This window comes from Lissotriton helveticus, chromosome 10 (assembly GCF_964261635.1).
Source record: "Lissotriton helveticus chromosome 10, aLisHel1.1, whole genome shotgun sequence".
Taxonomy (NCBI): Eukaryota; Metazoa; Chordata; class Amphibia; order Caudata; family Salamandridae; genus Lissotriton; species Lissotriton helveticus.
The window spans coordinates 269,471,427-269,492,141 of NC_136071.1; positions in this window are offsets into that span (position 1 = coordinate 269,471,427).

The window sequence follows — 20,715 nt, forward strand, 5'->3', positions numbered from 1 at the left end:
AGGATAGAAGATTGCATGGCTGAATGACTGGGAGGATAAAATAATTGGTCAGTATATAGACTGAAAATGCTCTACTTTCCTTCAACTTTTATTTCACGGATACATGGGTGCCGTTTTTCAGAGATTTCAAACTGTATATATTTTATGTTTTTACCACCTTCTCTTTTTAAAATAAAATTTGATTTGATGGAAGCACTCCGTAAATTAAATAAGCAAAACCAAAATGAATAAGAATTATTTAGCTGCAAGTTCTATACTTAAACTCACATAAGCATTTTACAAAACACGAAAACAATCTTACCTAATTGACGGCCGGTCTCCTTTTCCTTTAAGCAAAATAGAAAATAAAGGTTAGCAGTTGCTCAGCTACTGTCTGCTTATGGCCATTACGTTAATAAATATTTTGTTTAAAATAAAAGTTAGCACCCCTTGAACAATTTTCCATGTACTCTTTTGCCCATGTAATCTTTTCCATTTTCTCTGGCTATGACGAATCATAACTATTTTTCAAAGATCCATTCTACTTGGTAGTATCTCAATTCTGTTGTGTTTTTATCGCAATTTCTTTCTCACTGTGGGGCATATTAGCAAGAAACTCGTTAAAATTATTGCCGTTTTAGCGGCAGGAACGTGCCGCTAAAACGGCGATAATGGGCTTGCTAATATGCGTTATAGAATTCCAATAGAAGCCCAGGTTAGATGTCCTGCACATCTATAATTTAACGAGGTTCTTGCTAATATGCCCCTGTGTTCATCTACAGTCTTTTTGTTAAAGTTCCCTTAGTCTCACGAATCAGTCGAGCAATATTTCATTGGTTTAACCTCTAGACTGCTATAGATTCCCACCTGGCTCTAAGCCCTTTTTTGGATGTTTTGGGTTGCAAACACTTAAACCTTCACAACATTTTTACAGAAACGTTATCCATGGCAAATGTGTCTGCTTTGTTGTGACATCCTGGGGATTATAAAATGGCCAGGGTTTGTAGATTCCCATGAGGAAATCAAGAAAATACCCAAAATATAACTCTATTTTGGTTGTTCTAGGAAAAATGGGAGAACATGTTGTGGAAGAAGGCATATTTTGTGTCTCCCCAAAAACTACCTGATAGACGTTTGCTGTGCAATTGTCATCTTCCCAACCTTCGGGAAACAAGTAGAGTTGTATTAAAAAAAAAATCCCACATTTTTTCTGTATTTTTTAGAGTTGTAAATTTTCCAAATGTTTTTGGTTTTATCCTACTGCATATTGTGGAAGAAACAGGTGTGAAGCTAATGAATGATTCCAGAAAGCTGTACTGTAGTAAGGAGTGAAGTGGTGCGTGGCCATCTGAAGTTGTGAGAAGAGATCCTGGTTGACAGTTGGTGATTGGATTTCAGTTCTGGTGGATGTTTAACTGTGAGCTCCATATTGAAACGTAATAAAGAAGAGTTCTTGAAGACTTGCAAGCTGTTGCACGATTTTCTTCACGGGACAAACTGGCGACGACGTGAAAATTGTTGTTTGTGTCTATATGATTCTGTAGTTTAAAAAGGAAAAGCTGCATGTTAATTGTTTTGTGTTTTGTTAAGGAGGGAAGATGTTGTAGCATGTGGCATGGCATGTGGCCTGGCCTGTAGTCACACAAGTTGTGAGGGGAAATTCCAGATCTGGAATCTGATCTCCTGTTGACTGTTGGTGATCAAATTTCAGTTCTGGTGCATGTGTGTCTGTGGGCTTCACCTAAGAACTTAGTAAGGGTGAGTTCTTGAAGACGTACAAGCCGTGGTGTGATTTTCTTCACAGGGTCATATACATTTCTGAAAAGTAAATACAATTCTGAATTTAGAAAGGGGTTATTTGTGTAGATCCTCAAGGTTTTCCCAAAGAAAATAATAAATCAAATAAAAATCATGGAAATGAGTAGGAAAATACAGCTATTTGTGACAGCCTTTTTATCAGTTTTTTTGTCACGATTATTGATTTATAAAAGCAATATACCAATTTGTCAAATAGACCCTACAGAGCAATGTAGGGGTTGAAGTTTCTCCAAAAACACATGATACCCAGTTCCTACAACTGTGCTGCTCCATACAGTGAATTTTCAGTGTTGACCAACTATACAGGAATTCAAATGGTAAAATATAAGAAAGAAAATGCATATGAAGGAAACCTATGAATTTCAGAAATGTGCTGAAGATACTCAGTTTAGGAACTGTGGTTATTTGTACACCTCTGAATTTGGGGTTACCCATACTATCATGTGAATAAGCAGGCATTTTGCAAAATGTATTACTCTAGCACACTTGCTCACATTTGGAAGCCACAAATGTAGAGAAATCCAATTGGTAAAAAACAATGTTCTACTGTTTTGTGTTCCCAAATGTCTTCCGATAAAAACGCTATCCCATCACATTACATTTGAACCATAAAAAATAACACTTTCTGTATAGTGTGAGTAGCTGTGTAATGTGCTAGCTCAGTCACCATCCAGGAAAACCTACTGTACTCATACATTGCTGTAAAGTAGATTCCCAGGGCTGTCCAGGGTGGTTTGACTTGTGTGGTTCACACAAGTTTAGTTTTTGTTACTCAGAAGCCATTGCAAGCCTCAAACTTTTAAACCACTCCAGACACAGGCACTGGGGCCAACAACACATGTGGGGTAGCATTTCTATCGGGGCTAATGGTGTAACACTGGGTGGTAGGAATTTTGTGGATCCCTGCACAATCTGGATGTTTCAGCCACAGAAATGCAAGAAATATGAGTTATTTTGGCAAAGTTTGATGTTCACAGGGCATTATGAGTAATACAAATTTGTGGTATCCACACAAGGCACACCAACTTGGACTCTCCTGGGTATTTAATTTTCAAAAATGCCTGGCCTTGGTGGGTTTCCCTGAGTGGCCGCTGAACATGGATGAAAATACTACAGCTACCCCTATTTCTGATGTCTCCACCATGTGTCTTTGGGCTTTTTGCATTGCGCAAAATAGGTTGTGCAACACAAGTGGGGCAGCGATTTTTATCAGCAGAAGTGTGGAAAAGCTGGGTGGTAGGAATTTTGTGTATCATCTTAGCTATTGGAAGTTTAGGGCACAGAAATATGAGGACAATTAGTGATTTTAGGCAAGGTTTGCAGTGTATTGCAGTAAGAAATCTTTGCAGGATACACACAAGGCACTCCATAATGGGCTAGGTGTCCAGTAAAGGTCTGGGTTAGATAGGTTTCCACGGGTGATGGCCTACCCCGAGCCTGAATACCTCAGCCATAAAACATGACAAGTCGGGCGATATTTGATGTTAGCCCCATTACTCTGGACAAAATGTAAAAACAATGAAAAAGTGTAGACATCTCCCCTTGCTTGCCATAGGGATGGGGATGCTTTATTCCCCAGGCAAGCAGAAAAATGTTGACACATGAAGGGTAGAGGTGTGGTCTGATGGGCCAGATCTCAATCATTACTTTCTTAAAACATTCCTAGCATTGGCCTTCATCCTTTTGCTTGTTTTGGTGCCATTTTAAAACCCCTGGTGTCTAGTGGGACTTCTGCCTCACAAGAAGGGCAAACTTCAATCTGCTTTCTGGGGTTAGAGGGGGTAAACAAACAGTATTGCTCCCTTTTGTGGTGGGGGCATGGCCCTAATCCAGGGATGGTCTACCCATGTTTTGGCTTTCTATCCCTTGGGAAAATGTGGCAATCTGCCTCGTGGCAAAAATACTGCAGTGTCACTTTTTGGCATGAGGACATTGTCCTATACAGATGGGCAGGACTCACCAAATTGTTTTTTCCCCTGGAGTCTAAGTAAGTTTCTACACACTGGGGTGCAGACTGGAGGCAAACCCTCCAATGGGTCCCGCAGGAGTAGCCGAAAGGCTGTAATACCCTTTTTACAGTGCCAACATGACCCTGTCTATAGTGGCCCATCCCCACTGCTTTATTTTACATTTTCACTGGTCTCTAGAAGGCTTTCTGCCTCCCCAAGGTTGGAATATTAGAGGTAAACTCCCCCAACAAGGGGCAGAAAGTATTAATGAGGTGTGTGAGCACAGACCCTTGACCTATGAGCCACACCCCCTGCAAAAAAAAGTCCCTGATGCCTAGGGTAAGTGCCAGGATATCAGACCCCCCTGTGACCACCTGACACTTTCAAACACTACCTCCCTTTTATCGCAATTCCCAGGAAACGCCAAGGATGGGGCTGCTTTAGCCTATCTTCATTCGTAGAGAATCCAAGAAGCCATTTCCTGTGTGCCTGGCCTGAAAATTACGTAATTGCATCATTGGCGCAATCGTGTCATTTGCAGAACTGTCACGGTCAGGGGTTCTGATGTGGGAGGTATCGAAGCAGCACACAACAGCTTCTCTGACTATATATACATTACTACTTAACGAACATGAATAGAGCTCACATCCATGCGCGCGTGTGATTATTTGGGGCTATGTGCTATGATTTGTTTTGAGTGTGTGTGGAGAGATGCTAGGTTTGAGATGAGTCGTGTTTTGTATGAATCATTCATATTTTGTCTATTTGTAATTTACTATGTAGGTCCATCTGTTATATTTAGAGTTTTATAATGTGAAGTATATAGGTGTCTGCATATTATTTCGTGATATGCCCATTTTTCAACTTTAATTTTATTTCATTTATATTTAAACCTCTTTTCTGTCGTACAAATTGCTGTATATGAGTGTATGTGATGTATTAAATATTTGGAGGATGTGACCAAGACATCTATAGCTGCAGCTAGTGGTATCCCGGAGCAAGCGATTGCTATGCAGCTTTTGCCTCATGCTGTGATGATTGCCAGGACCTCATTGTTAGGCTTGTTCAGCTCTGGAGAGGATCAGACTGCAGCCTGGTGGGCTGTACCACTGACTGCGAGTGAAGCACGATGGTGGCTGAACCATACACCCACCCTCTGTAACAATGGCGGCCAGTGAGCATGCAGTCACAATTGGGCCTTCCAAGGGGAGCACTTCTGCCAACATTTGCAGACGATGTGTGGCAGCCCCAGGGAAAACAAGATGGTGGCCGGCTGCACCTAAGGTGAGACGCCCCGCTGCACAGCTCCATACGACAACAGCGTCCAGCTTCCTGAGCAGCAGACGGAGAGAGATTGATGATACAGCCCGGGAGCTGTGGATCAAGGTGGCCCTATGTCAGTGCTTTGACCCCGGCTGTGTTGGAACCCCACAATCCCCGGCGTGTTCCCTGGACCTGCTGGCATCTGGGGCCCAGTGTGGTGCCTAGGGGCCGGGCCAAGTGGCAAGAGTGACTTCAGACTTTTGTATTCCCTGGACTGATGGACTTGCCCGTTTACCCCACTCCGGTGGAGTCCCCGCACTCTTCGAGGGAGTCCCACTAGCAGCAGTTGAACCTGTTACCTGGTTCAGCCTCTTCTCTCACTGGTGGACTCGGGCTTGAAGCATCCAGCTCAGTGAGCATAGAGATTGGAAAAAAGTCACAGAATGTTTGGGGTTGTGCTGCCCTGGGGCAGATTGGGCAGGCCTGGTGGGAGTACTGTGTGCCCTGTTGCACCCCTATTTCCCTACTCGCCCTCTGTCTACACAGCCTACTGAGTGTGAGAACGATCTCCATGGTGTCTGTTGCTGTTTGTGGGGATCGCCGGTAGGTGGGGTTCGACACTAGGGGGGCTGCTCGGAGGCAAATCAGGCAGGGCACTGCAACATTGAGGATAGCGTCCCATAACCCACACCCAACTCAACTACTCATGGTGGCAACAAAAGGCAACCACAAGCAATCAGTGCAAGATATGCTCACCCGCTCTGCACTGTTTACCTCCAAGGACACTGTACCAAGCTCGCAGTGCTGCCCCGACCCCCGGGTTGATTCAGAGGGAGCTCCTGAAAAAGAACAGGCGCCACTGACCTGGCCCATTCTGGCATCCCTCTTTGACTCACTCAAGGCAGATATTCAAGACCTCAACATAGACCTCTCTGAAGATCTGCATGAGGTGAGATAGGACTTAAATTTGGTGAGTGAGCGGATCTCCTCTTTGGAAGACAAAGAACTGGCAAGGGGTGAGGAAGTGGAGATGATGTGACAGGAGGTCACCTGTCTCCATGAGCACCACAATGAGCTCTGGGCCCAGGCGGAATAACTTGAGAATCGATCCAACTGAAACAACGTCTACCTTAGGGGACGCCTGTGAGCTGCAAGGGCTCCAACATCCAGGGCTATGTCCAGGCACTGTTTCTCTCTGTCCTCGGTTGGATGGAGTACTACACATTGCGACTGGACAGGATGCATCTAGTCTGCCAACCGAGAGGCCCTAAGATCAAGCCACCAGACATACTTTCATGTGTACATGATTTCCAGACTAAAGAAGACATCATGAAGAATGCCAGAGCCTCACAGCCTATCCATTTCTGCAGGCATCAAATCTGGATTTTCCAAGACATCTCAGTGCTCACCCTCCATTGCCGCCGAGACGGATCACTAAGTTTCTGCACTCAAGGAGGTGTTCTATGGATGGGGTCTCTTCTTCAGGCTATTTTGTTTGTGGGAGGGCCAACTCTACCAACCTAAGATGCTTGGGGAGGCCCACCACATTTTAGATCTGCCTGGAGACTCATCTTCCCAATCAGCACCTTGTTACCCCCCAGGGGCTCAACCAGGCATACGCCGCTATGGCAAAAGGCTGGCAAACACAATAAACACTCTCACCTGGCTTGGTAAGAGCATTCCCAGGTGCGCCAATAGGTTCTGGACAGTGTAGCTGTTGGAGACCGCAAGTAATCTGCTTGATCACAGACACTACCTACATTTGACTATGACATGCATACCCTCCCAGGGATTATCCCTTCCCACCATGGTCTGCGGCAGTGGAGGCATGGCTCCACAAACGGACCAATGAAGAATGTGCCTTACCCTCCTGACCGAATCATGCCCAACTTACAGTTTTCATCGTTGGGCTTGTTAATTTTATGATTTCGTTTCTTCGGTTGTTGGGGATTTGTCATTCATACTTCTCTGGCTGCCTACACCTTTGCACATGCTCAGGTGCCCAGAAGTCTGCCTATGGCTCAGCTTTATTTCTCCATTGCCACAGAGGGGACCCTAAGGAGTGGGTACTTGACCTATATCCTCTCCCATTTTTCTGAAAGTTAATTTGGCATGCCTCAAAGTCCTAGGTCTCAATAACCTGACTAAAAAAGCTCACTGTCTGTCTCTCCTGGAACAATATGGCAGCAACGTATACCTGCTAAAGGAGACCCACCTGCTACCCAAAGATGAGCATAAGATGAAACCTTGATGGTTCCAACTCTAATATTGGTCCTTAGATCCTGAGAATAAGGGGGGGGCATGGCAATCCTTCTCTGTGGAGGTTTTTGAGGAGAGGTCCTGACTAAAGTTACAGAGATCAAGGGGTGACTACTTGCCTGTCTGCTACAATTGAGTACCCCTCCACATCACGGTTGCCTCCGTATATGCAACTAATGAACACCAGGAGAAATGTATCACAGGAGCCCTCACAACAGTGCTGTAATCCCCTGATACTGCTGTCTTACTGGGGGATGACCTGTACCCAGTTAGAGATACTGACTTGGACCGATACGGTCACAATTTTTTTCCAATCCAGTGCCTTTTGACTTCTGACACAGACTGCTCTGCAGCTCATAATATCTATGCCCGCATCGATTACCACCTGGCCTCCCTTGCGATACAGGCCCTTGTCCGGGAGGTCCACATTACCCCTATGTTGTTATCTGATCATGCTTCCCTTTCACTAGTGCCTTGAGTGGATTGGTAGCACTGCTTGCCATCTTACTGGAGGCTCTGGGGTAGCCTCCTACAGTCCAAGCCCACGGTATAAGCGCAATGAGTGACAATCAATTACTTTCTCGGGAGCGATGACATCGGGGAGACATCACCCACATCTCTTTGGGAGGCTTTGAAGCTGGGAGTCTTGGAGGAATAGATTGCTTTTTCGGTGGCTAGTAACCACCACAGGAAAGAAAAACGACTGGGCCTGGAGCAGAAGGTACCAGAGCTGGTAGCCATAGATAAATGCACAGGGGCTTCGAGGGTTTGAAGGGAATTAGAAAAGGTGCACCTCTACCACAGGCACCAGAAGCTTGACAGAGCAGAACATGCGATGGCACAACTAAAACATACATTTTATAATTCCTGAATATTGATGCTAAAATATTCACCTGCATCTTTGCCCATTGACTTAATCTCCTCAAGTCTGGCCTGATCGATCCCGATCAGGCCAGTTTCATCCTCAACCGCCATTGTGGCGGCAATACTAAAGGCATCCTCCATCTAATGGACAAGATCCATCAGTCCTGGATAGAGGCTCTCTGCCTTTCAAATGATGCCAAAAAGGCATTTGGCAGTGTGCATTGGCCCTATCTCGTTGAGACCTTAAAACAATTTGGCTTCAGGGATAGATTTTGAAGCTGGGTCCAAAGAATAGAAAAGTTGCTTCTAGTTGCAGTAGTAGTTTTACACATTAGTGAATTTGCTCATGTAAATTGACCTTTATCACCTGAGCCCTAATACCATAATGCTACTATACATAACATTATGTTTGGATCTTGTGCGTATCCCCATGTATGTCATGTGGATTGTACTCAACACACACATAAACTGTATACAGTTCTGATTGGGGGAATAGGAAATTAGCCACACCTGACCAGGATCACACACACAGCAAGCGTCACTATCAGTCTAATGCACATAGATACAGGTAATATCCGGGGCTCTACTCTCTTCTCCTTGTGCTGTGCGACAACACCTCTCTGGATGCAGACCATCCTACTAATGTCCCCATTATGAGTGGCCCAGTGGGCGCTCTAAAAGCCTTCTCTCTTCGCCTAGGAAAAAAAACCCTGGCAGAGATGTTAAAGATCTATAATGCTAAATGCATTAGTACGGCGATTTTCGGAGCAGGAGTCTGGGGAATAGCTAATGTTGACCAAATCAAAAAAAACGAAAACACCTTTTTCAAATTTTTATTAGCAGTCCCCAAAAGCACGACCACCTTCGGATGCCACCTAGAACTGGGAGTGGAACATATCTCCGACCTTATCAAGATCCAACCCATAATGCTATGGCGTAGAATATGGGCTACGGACGAATGCACACTCACCAGAGAAATTATTGAGGACTGCATGAACCTAGAGCATATGGAAAAGATAAAGTGGCTACACTATGTAAAAACTTTCCTTACAGATATCGGCCTCCTGAGGTTCTTTAATGACCCACAGTCAGTAACAGACATAGCAAAAAAAGAGCTAAAAAAGATATGTCTGTCTCACTTAAACCAACTAAGGCTGATGACAGAAATAGGCAAGCCATCAGTACAACACTGCCTCATGATACAAACTGTACCATCTATTCAATCATATCTGCAGCAAGACCTGACTCAATTTGAAAAGTTACTGCTCACCCGTTTCAGGTTCAATCTTTTCCATATCATGGTTTCATTTCCCACTCAGAACAACTGGACACATAACACAACAGCGTGCCCCTGCGACTCCAACTCTCCTCAGTCCACAATCCACGTTCTTTTCTTTTGTACTTTTTATTCCCCATTCCGTAAGAGATGGATTTTACCAGTTCTAAAAGTAATGAAGGTCAGAAGATGTCGTCCAGCATTCCTGGCATTGCAGTTCTTGGAGAATCCCCTAGTATCAAAATCTGTGGCACACTATCTTAGAATGTGCCTCAAACATCGCATGAACCTTTGAGTAATCCGAGAATCTGTCTTAACATGGACCCTAGTAAATATACTGTTCAGTATAAGAGTCCTTAATTACAATAATTCATGAACTTTTAACTTTTTCTTTTAACTTTTGGTGTTTTTACTGTGTAAATTTGTACTTTTGTGGCTTTCATACTGAAAACCGAATAAAGATATTTTGAATTTGAATTTGAATTTGAGTGGCCCAGTCAATGCACCAGATTTTCCCCACCCTTAGGTTGTAGATACAGGAGTTGCCTGTAACTCCTGGGGTGTGGAAGATCATGCCCATTATGAGTTGAACTAAGAAACTAGGAATTACTGGAGTAATCAGTTTTGATTCAATGGCACTTTATCATTTTGAGTCAGACTTTCACCCAGAGATTTTGGCTGTCTATAGCGACCAAAATCTTTGGGTGAAAGTTAAGAGATCTACAGTGTTCCCACCGACCTCATAAATCTGATGGTCAGGTAACTGCTGTTACTGGTTCCATAGCAATTCAGAGACCACTCATAATAAATGTCTTAAAAGGAAGCACAGCTTCACTGATGAGGAGGCAGACATTGCAGTTTACTTTGTTGTTGATCACTAATGTGACTTTGTAGTTGACCACCATTGCTGTGGCAAGAGCACTACCAGTGTTGGCCCCACAACACATCCCCTGCACACTGCCAGCAGGTTTCCATGCAAAATGAGTGCTACCTGCACACCAAAAGGTTTGCTTAGCAACATCATCTGTATACTTGTCCACTGCTAGATCTCACAACCACCCATGTCTTTGTGTACACATTTTACACTTTCACACTATGGGAAGACAGATACAAACCCACATTAAATAACATATGGTGCCCATTGCCCTTTCTGCAGTGCCAATCCGTGCTGGCCACTCAGACAGGAAAGATGACAAATCTGGTAAATGTACTTTCACATGTTCAGGAAAATCGCATTGCTTGTCTAGTATAGCACTTGACCACCTACACATATGGGGAGAGGAGTTGGTCTAACAGCTAGGGCAGTTGACCTCAAATCTGGGGAACAGGGTTCCAGTCTCGGCAAGGACGCGCAACATCCTGTGATTCTGGCCAAATCACGTAATCTCCCTGTGCCTAACAAAAATGAATGTGTCCTCATGTAACGCAACTGGTGCTCATGTAAAGCGCTCTGATATCCGATACCTTTGTGTCAAGTTTGCGCTAAATAAAAATCTGAATATATGTATAAATATATATATTACCTACTGGCGGTCGCCAGTAGGTATATATAGTTAGGATTTTTTCTCTATGGGTTTTTTGAAAATTCTATGTCTAATAACTTTGGCGTTTGTGGACGGAATTGGCTGAAATTTTCAGGAAAATGGCACATTTTGTTTCTGAGCAGCCCCTGAAAATTGGGGGGGGGGTTCGTCCAGGGGGGGTCGAGAAAAAAGGGGGGTCCCAAAACGTGTTTTTAACATTGAGTTTTCCATAGGGCGGTCGGCCTCACTTTTAGCCCGAACGGCTGAATGGATTTGCACGAAACTTGGCAAAATTGTAGGGACTGGTAGCCCGATGTGCCTTTTGTAGGTCTCAATATATGTGCTACAGTGGATTTTGAGAAATTAAGGTTTAAAAAAAGATATATATCTGTAACAGCGGACCGGGCAGCGCTCCAGGACGCGTACTTTTCGCGCAACGGAGCTTTGTGAAGCGAAGCTGATTGGTTCTCCGGCGTCTGTCAACATTCCAAACAGTCCGTAGCGGCCGCCATCTTGTCTCTCGGTAGGATCGAGAGACAAGAGGAGGCCAAAGCGAAGGGGCAAATGACCATAAGGGGGAATAGTAGATCCTCGCTGACCCCCTAGGTTTGATGTGGAGGTTTTAAAAGGGCCCCGCGGGGCAAAAAAAAAAAAATAATAATAATAATCGAACGGCTGAATGGATTTGCACGAAACTTGGCAAAATTGTAGGGACTGGTAGCTCGATGTGCCTTTGCTAGGTCTCAATATATGTGCTTCAGTGGATTTTGAGAAATTAACGTTCAAAAAAAGATATATATCTGTAACAGCGCACCGCTTCGCGTACTTTTCGCGTTACGGAGCTTTGCGAAGCGAAGCTGATTGGCTCTCCGGTGTCTGTAAACATTCCAAACAGTACGTAGCGGCCGCCATCTTGTCTCTCGGTAGGATCGAGAGACAAGAGGAGGCCAAAGCGAAGGGGCAAATGACCATAAGGGGGCATAGTAGATCCTCGCTGACCCCCTAGGTTTGATGTGGAGGTTTTAAAAGGGCCCCGCGGGGCAAAAAAAAAAAATAATAATAATAATCGAACGGCTGAATGGATTTGCACGAAACTTGGTAAAATATTAGGGACTGGTAGCCCGATGTGCCTTTGCTAGGTCTCAATATATGTGCTTCAGTGCATTTTGAGAAATTAACGTTCAAAAACAAGATATATATCTGTAACAGCGCTCCGCTTCGCGGAGATAAAATTATATCTGTATTACCTAGCTGTTGCTAACACCAGTTAGCGACGGCTAGTAGGAGATAGCGACCATCTTGGGCCCCACTTTGCATGTGAGTGATATTTATCACTAATGACATGCAAAGTGGGCATGCCAAGATGTTAGCGACTGGAAACAGTCGCTAACATCGCTATCTCCTATTATCAACTTTTGGAAATATTCGAGATAAGCGCAAATATCTCCAAAAAGTAACAGCTGCCCTGAGCAGTTCTTAGCCATGTTATCCAATGGGAGGTGGATAACATGGCTAAGAGCATTAGCTCGGTAATGCATGAATATCGCTGAGTTTTCAGCGATATTAATGCATTGCGGTCGTTTTTTATCGTATTTGCGATAAACCTTGATAATAGCAAGGTTTATCTGCGATAATTTCTGACGGTAAAAAAATCTTTGCAATGCATCGTTAGGGATAAATATCGCTTAACTTTGGTAATATGCCCCAACGTCTGTTAACGTTCGATTCGAAGGAAATCAGGAAGTGTTGAAAAACATTGTCTGCGCCATCTTGTCTTTTTTCAAATGCCACACTTTTGTCGTGCACGGCAGCCATTTTAGATGCCTTGACCAGACCCACTCTGTGCACGCTGTCGATCCTTAGCATGGCTCCCCACCCTCGCAAGCATCTCACCCAGGCAGTGGTCACCCCCGCTCTCTGTCTTATGCATGGGTAATAAACCTCCCCCCATCTGCGCTGCTCTTCCCTGAGAATCACACCCTGTGCCCGCCCGACACCTCCCTTTCGCCCTATTCACTACCGCACCCTCTGACACTTCTTTTCCTCTGTGTCCGATTGTCCAGGCCGGTCCTAGGCTATCAGCTAGCCCTGCAGATGTAGTTTATGGCCACAGCTGTAAAGAATCACCCCTCTTCAAAGGAGTTATAGTAGATCAAGGCCCACACTCGATGAGATCCGTCACAGCAGAAGCGTTGCTGTTATCTGAAAACCATCCTGTATTGTGATTGGGGAGGGGACCGAGCGTGAAGCGGAAGATTCCAGGGATGACTCTTTGTACATCAAAGTTTTTACAATTATGTGTCACATTAAAAATATATAGCACTCCGACAAAGTAGTAAGATTATAAAACTTTAATAATTTATAAATATATACAAGAAAACAAAAATAGTAATAACATATAAACATTTTTAGGGAAAAACAACGAAGTAGCGGTCGGCTGTGCGAATAGTCCCAAGGCAGCACAACGTCCAGATTTCCGGCGTGGGGCGTCGCGGGGGGTGGGTCATCAGTAGCAAACTGTTGTGCAAATAGTTCCAAGGCAGCAGAACGCGCCGAAATCTAGATGACACGAAAGTGATGTCTAGTAAGTTGCCACCCAGCAAATAACGGCGTGGGGCGTCGCGGGGGGTGGGTCATCAGTAGCAAACTGTTGTGCGAATAGTTCCAAGGCAGCAGAACGATGGCACCAAGGTGATGTCCAGTAAGTTGCCGCACTGGTTTTGGTATCCTACAATGCTGCTCCGAATAACGGCGTGGGGCGCCCCGGGGGAGGCGGCGTGAACGGGCCTCTCCAGGTGGAGTGTCATCTGTTGTAGTGGGGCGCCCCTTTACCGTTTCAGTTGCCATTCCGTCCGTTTTTGGTCCACTGTGTCAAAAGCCGCAATTCAGCTGAGTTGCGCCCACTCTTGCGGTGCAGCGATAGGCGGCTGTCACAGGACTCTCAAAATGGCGGCAGGCTCTTTCCTTTTTGGGCCTGGTCCACTGAAATGGCCCTGGGACACCTTGGAAATCGGACGCTTGTCTGCTAGGTCTTGGACCCCATTCTCGAAAGCGTCCCCTCCGCCTTGAGAATTCATCAAAAGTTTTGGGGGCCCCGACTCCTGCAGGCTTCTGGTGGGGAGCGGCTGCCATGATTGCTCGCGGAATGACCACGACGGAGCTACGAGATGGTGGTGCTCTCATGCTGACGCCAGTTTAGTCTGAAACATCCAGAAACAAGGTGGGGCTTTCATCGTTTGGGAAAAAAAAAAAAGTTTTCATCCAATGAAAAGTGTTGTTTTTAGGTCATATGATCAAGCCTTCCATCATTAGGAAACCAAAAGTAAAATGAACCAATGAAAAGTTTTATAAACAAGTCACATGACCTGTTATGCGGCATAGGGTATAAAATGCGTAGAAAATACGTTGGCACGTGAGGCGGCGTCAGTAGCGGACCGATGTGCGAATAGGCCGAAGGCAATACAACGCGCCAAGATCCGGATGGCACCGAGGTGGTGTCCAGCAAGTTGCAGCACTGGTGTGGCCATCCTACAATGCTGAAAGTTGGCGTGGGGCGCCCCGTTGGCCTGTGAGTTTGCGTCAGTAGCGGACCGATGTGCGAATAGGCCGAAGGCAGCACAACGCGCCAAGATCCGGATGGCACCGAGGTGGTGTCTAGTAAGTTGCCGCACTGGTGTGGCCATCCAACAATGCTGAAAGTCGGCGTGGGGCGCCCCGTTGGCCTGTGAGATGGCGTCAGTAGCGGACCGATGTGCGAATAGGCCGAAGGCAGCACAACGCGCCAAGATCCGGATGGCACCGAGGTGGTGTCTAGTAAGTTGTCGCACTTCTGTGGCCATCCTACAATGTTGAAAGTCGGCGTGGGGCGCCCCGTTGGCCTGTGAGATGGCGTCAGTAGCGGACCGATGTGCGAATGGGGCCAAAGGCAGCGCAACAATATTTTCTGACTGACACCACAAGGCGCTGAGATGCCAAGATCCGGATGGCACCGAGGTGATGTCTAAGTTGCGGACTGATGTGCGAATGGGGCCAAAGGCAGCGTAACAATATTTTTTGTATGGAAGATACCACTAGGCGTTGAGATGCCAAGATTCGGATGGCACCGAGGTGATGTCTAGCAAGTTGCTGTACTGGTGTGGTCATCCTACAATGCTGAAACTCGGCGTGGGTCGCCCCATTAGCCTGTGAGATGGCGTCAGTAGCGGACCGATGTGCGAATAGGCCGAAGGCAGCACAACGCGCCAAGATCCGGATGTCACCGTGGTGGTTTCATAGTTGAGAGGCACTTCATCTGCAGTGGGGCGCCGAGATCCGGATGGCACCGAGGTGATGTCTAGCAAGTTGCTGTACTGGTGTGGTCATTCTACAATGCTGAAAGTCGGCGTGGGGCGCCCCATTAGCCTGTGAGATGGCGTCAGTAGCGGACTGATGTGCGAATGGGGCCAAAGGCAGCGCAACAATATTTTCTGAAGAGAAGACACCAAAAGGTGCTGACATTCCAAGATCCGGATGGCACCGAGGTGGTGTCTAGCAAGCTATGCAGTTGAGTTGTGTGCGCACTTGCGGCGAATAGGTCGAAGGCAGCATAACAATGTTTTTTGAATAGAAGACACCACAAGGCGTTGAGATTCGGTTACCACCGAGGTGATGTCTAGCAAGTTGCCGCACTGGTGTGGCCATCCTATAATACTGCTCCGAATAACGGCGTGGGGTGCCCGAAGGGGGGGGGAGCCGGCGTGAATGGGCCTTCCTAGGTGGAGGCTCGTCTGCTGTAGTGGGGCGCCCCTTTACCGTTTCAGTTGCCATTCAGCTGAGTTTCGGCTGCTCTTGATGCGACAGGCGGCTGCAAGAGGACTCTCAAAATGGCGGCCTGTTCTTTGGATTTGGGCCTGGTCCACTAAAATGGCCCTGGGACACCTTAGAACTCGGACGCTCGATTTTTTTTTCCTTTCCTGTACATGCAAAAAAAGGTAAATGCCCGGTACGTTACACGCTTCATCTGCCACGATGAACTCTCCAGAGGAACCGAAAAAAAATATAGTTGTGGTAACTATACCATGCATCGTCATATGGAGAGGTGGCACCAATTAATTATAGTGCTGCATAAAAGAGAGATTTGGAGGAGAACCCCTGACCTGCTAGTACATTCATCAAAGAAGTGGCACTGAGAGCTTCAGAGGCAAGGGAAACGGTCCCAAATATTTAGAAGAACTTTGGAAAGATTAAAATGACATGTTTAGATTGTGGCAAATTAATTTTATGTGGACAGATGAGTGTTACTCTAATAAATACAGCATATGAACATCATCATAGTCGATGGTTGGTAGAGACATTTTGACTATATCCTGGACCTGCCCGTCCTCGCCCAAAATGGCGCCGGAATAAATGGGACTCGTAACTCCTTGTTGTGTACTGGTTGCAGAACCTTGAAATCACGAGATACGTATGCAGTTTTGAAGCACATGGCGGGCGGGGACGAGAATTGATTGACTATTTCGACATCCCTATTGATATTAAGTTCTGATGTGTTATTGATTACTGTACTGTTGAAAGTTCGAATTAACGTCACCCATGGTACTTGCCCGCAAATGTATATCTAGATAATTTTATTGTAACTGGCCCTGTCGTATTTTAATTATAAAATGTACGTCCACCGATTCCGTAACTGTTAGACACCTTAGTTCTTGCAACCTAATGGCCCGCCCGTTACGTTCCTCTACAGTGTAAATGTCTATTCATCATATACGATTACAGTTTGCTCTGTGGCAGGCCCACGTGGTTATAGGCTCGTATTTGTATAATGACATTTTCACAATAAAGGTTTTTAAAAGAAAGCATGGTAGTAGTATATACATTGGTAAAGTTTAAAAATAGTGACTGTTTTAGAATCATTATAAGGCAAGTGAAATAAAGCAGACCAATTACATGAAGGGTAAAAGGTATAATACGAAGGAACGCAGTAAAGATAAATGGTCAAGGGCTGTTGTGTTTTCTATTCCTGCAACATAAAGTGATCGATAAGAATCTCATATTCAGGCGTATCGGCGACTAAGACAGCAGGTCGACCCTCTTTTGCTCAACGGCTCCGTCATGGGACGAAGAAACGCTCTTTTTCTCGAAAAAAGAATATATTTTACTTGCAGGACAGTTGTAAAATTTCCGGGAAAGTACATTAGCCTGGAACATTATAACATATATTTAAGAAAAAATAATGTTCGGAAGTAATGAAAAGCGTAATTTTTAGGTCATATGACCAAGCCTTTCATCATTACAATAAGAAAAGTAAAATGAACCAATGAAAAGTTTTATTAACAAGTCACATGACTTGTTATGCTTACGTTACGCGCTGCGCGCCCCGGATGACTTCCGGATGCGCTAACGCGGCGCGTCATATGACGCATTACGCGACAACGCAGGTACAGAATATAGTCAAAATGTCTCCACCAACCAGCGGTCGGAACACAACCCCTTTCAGCAGGCTAAATAGTTCTGTTAAATGGCAACAGAAGGGACAGGCAACAAGAACCATCAGCCAAAGAGGGGAGGGTTAGTTCTTCTCTACCGGGTTACATTGGGGCGCTACCGGAACTGATCGAATTGGTAGTCTACAGTGTTTCTGGATGTTTCAGACTGAAGCTGGGGTTAGCATGAGAGCAGCACCATTTCGTAGCTCCGTCGTGGTCATTCCGCAACCAATCATGGCAGCCGTTCTTTATCGTTATTTTGGGCGGGGTGGGTGGCGGAGCCGAGCTGTTTTGCAGTGATGTCATCAGTGATGTCATTTGAGATGTCATCAGTGATGTCATCAGTGATGTCACTGACCATGTCATGAATGATGTAATATGTGACATGATCAGCAGTGGATTGCGGGTGCGCGATATATAGTTAGTGCAACTAACTATATATGGAATTTCAATGGTTTTGTGTGAGTAAAATAAGGTTTTTTAAATGCTAATTCCTAACTATATATGGTCTATAACCTATGGTTTTTTCAGTGAATATATATATATATATAACTCAATTTGGCTAGCTTATGCAAATCTTGTCTAACCTAGCAATGTTGTTGATATTCTCATCAGTCTCATGTCTACATTGCTGTCATTAAGCACACTTACATGTCTTGACCACCACTTGTGTCACCAGCCCAAAGGAATACAAACAATAATTGCATGGTTCTTAACCCTTTCCCTGTGGGGCTAATTCCCCCCATGGTGCGGGGGCGGGGAGTTGAGCGCGGTGCCGCGGTGCTCGTGACGAGACCAGGCCGTCATGAGTCATGGTGGAGTTGTGCTCATGACGGCCTGGGCTTGTCACGACCCCGCCCACTGATTAATTCTCCCACACAGGCGGGGAATTAACCGCGCGTGGGTGAAGCGGCTGTGTTATGACGAGACCAGGCCGTCATGAGCACAGCTCAACTGTGACTCATGACGGCCTGGTCTCGTCATGAGCACACAAGAGGTTAATAGGGGAAAAAGTGTAACTTGCAGCATTGCAATCCAGTGTTTAGCCAATTACATCTTCTAAGAAACTCAATCTCTGGGTTCCTAGTACTTAAAGTTAAAGTATATATTTAAGGATAATTCAACCTGCAAACTAAATCTGCATATTTCTTTCATACCTCAGTTTTAAGCCCAAAATTGATCATTGTTCCCTTTAGGACTAAGGTCCAAAGACCTTTCTAGTTGGACAATGTATGCAGTCTACTGGATTCAGTATATAAGCATGTGTTGTGAAAAGAAAATAAGATAAAATAAAATAAAAAAAAGACAACCAACCCAGTGAATATCGGGAGTTATGGACTAAAATCCTTTATAGATTAAGATAACCAGTGTTTGAGAGGGAAGTGGAAACACAAGACCTAGGGGTACATGCATCAAGAAATGCTTTTGCGAGTCATTAAATGCGATTATTAAGGAATCGCAATTAGGAACTCTCAAAAGCCTATGCATGTAGGAATCGCTATTAAAATAACAATTCCTAAACATTCCTGAATTGCGACTTGCAAATTGCGAGTCGCAATTAAGGAATGGCTTCCCATTCATTCCTATGGACCTACAGGCTCGTAGGAATGAATGGGAAATTGCATGCACAATTTGCGCATGCAATTTCAAGGGTGCAAAGGTGTCAAAATTACACCCTGTTACACCCCTGAAATTGTGATGTGCACCCATGCTGCGCACACACATGTGTGTAAACCTGAAACCTTGAAAAATGCACTTTAGTGCATTTTCAAAGTTTTTGCAAAATACAGACCAGAGTAATTTCTCTGTATTTTGCGGTCCCAAATAGCGCATTCGCTATTTCTAAGTGCTTCTAGCATTGCATTTACAGAATCACAAATTGCGATTCCTCAAATGCAATCACAATTTAAGAAATCTCAATAAACTGCGATTTCTTAAATTGCGAGAGCCTAACACTTTCATGCATCGCAAAAAGTTTTTTTGCGGGTGCAAATGGCCGATTTTTGTGAATCGCACTGTTTACACTCGCAAAAAGCTTTAATGCATGTGCCTGTTAGTGCCAAAAGTAGCACTGCACCAAGAAGGTCACTTTAAAAGAAGAAATCCAGTTCAGTAAATAACGCATAGTTTTTATACAACAGATGTATGTAAAAACATAGAAAATCGTTAAAAATTACACTAGTGAGAAAAACAGCCATTTACGGCCACGTGAGCAAATTTGTAATTGCATTGCACCCACACAGTGCACCCCAAAAACTCATTTCAAATGGAATAAAAAAAACTGTGTGTTACAATACACGCTTACCATATATGAAGATTTTAATAGGCACAATGTGGAATCACATAGACTGGTGGAGCATCATAATTCTAATAGAGCTACAAAGTAATGGTAGATCAGTCAAGGAGATAAGTAATCATGCGCTCTTACTGAGATATAGGACCTTGCTTATCGTAATACTGGCTCTCTGTATTTGTTTCCCATGGATGTCGCCTCCTCAGATAAGTGGATGTTGGAACTACGAGAGGTGATTTTAAATATGGGCGGGTATCAAAGGTGCTACTGCTTCCATACAGCAATGACGTTTTTGCACATCACATTTTGATGTAAATGTCTATATGTATGGAATGAAAAAGGTCAGGTGAGCGTATCAATTGTGGCCATTTGTTTATTTTGCATAATGAAGGTGACAGTGCATTCAATGTGTTCTCAGTCAGGGCAATGCATTGTTTGCCTATATGATTGCCTACAAAGGTTTCACCATGTCATGTTAGAAAACACCACCGTCATCAAGATTGTAGAGCACCCCCAAAGATGTCGGGTAACAAAGTGGAGGTTAGAAGCGGAGAACAGGTCTTGCATTCATGAAAAAGCCTTTTTGAATCTGCAATTACAATAATTTTGGTGGGCCACGAAAATGCATGTATAAACATACTATGTTCTATAGTCAGGGGAAAGAGCTCCAATTCATCCTCTTAGACAATGCAGACGCTATGGGTGCTTTACTATCTGGGCCACTAAGGTCCGGTCTTGGTATCTCATCATCCGTGGAGTACAGAAAAAGGCTCAATATACTGTGAAGCATTGCATAGAGCACCATAGTGAGAAGAATGAAATATCATTGGTAATCCCTGCACGTGTTTGCAATTTAAACACTCACGTTATTCTCTTACAAAGGACCAAGTGGTGTAGGCTCTCAATGACTATCCAGCAAATATCAGGAACTTCTTCACAGTCTATTGCAAGAAATGTTGCTTCCTGTTTCATAATCTAGTATGAAGATTATGCTTCTCTAACCATGCTCAGAATCTTGGTTTGTACT